This window comes from Geospiza fortis, unplaced genomic scaffold (genome assembly GCF_000277835.1).
Source record: "Geospiza fortis unplaced genomic scaffold, GeoFor_1.0 scaffold53, whole genome shotgun sequence".
Lineage (NCBI taxonomy): Eukaryota > Metazoa > Chordata > Aves > Passeriformes > Thraupidae > Geospiza > Geospiza fortis.
Genome location: NW_005054305.1, coordinates 3,826,824 through 3,827,230, shown reverse-complemented (window position 1 = coordinate 3,827,230; position 407 = coordinate 3,826,824). Strand labels below are relative to the sequence as shown.

General features: G+C 61.4%; 1 protein-coding gene across 1 annotated transcript in view; it reads left to right on the top strand.

Moving 5' to 3' along the window:
* The window catches only part of KCTD1 (potassium channel tetramerization domain containing 1), a 100,355-nt gene that overhangs the window by 31,671 nt on the left and 68,277 nt on the right, over positions 1–407 (top strand). The gene's annotated exons all lie outside the window — the stretch shown is intronic.

Sequence of the window (407 nt, the reverse complement as noted above, 5' to 3'; positions counted from 1 at the left end):
CACGGGGGAGCGGCCCCGGGGCTCGGCACCGCCCAGCACCGGCGGGCACCGAGCCCCCCCAGAGGGAACCACCGCGGCTGGGGCCCGGCGCTGAGCAATTCTTACGGATGAGTAAGCAGCAAATGTGGTAACTCAGGCCAACAGCTCTGCAATTAGGGCTATAATTTCAGGTGCAGCCAGCAGTCGCAATGAATATTTATTTCATCGTACCGAATAAAAGAAATGGCCCGAGTAAATAGCACGGGGAATTGTGTGGGGTAATTTGGTTTGGAGAGTTGCGGTGCTACCAGCGGGGACCCCCCTCGTCCCGAGTGGGACAGGCTCCCTCTCCCCGCGGTAGGCTTATGCCCTCGTTCCTGCCCGAGCCCAGCCCGGCCAAGAGCCCTTCCCGGGCAGGAAGGGTAAGG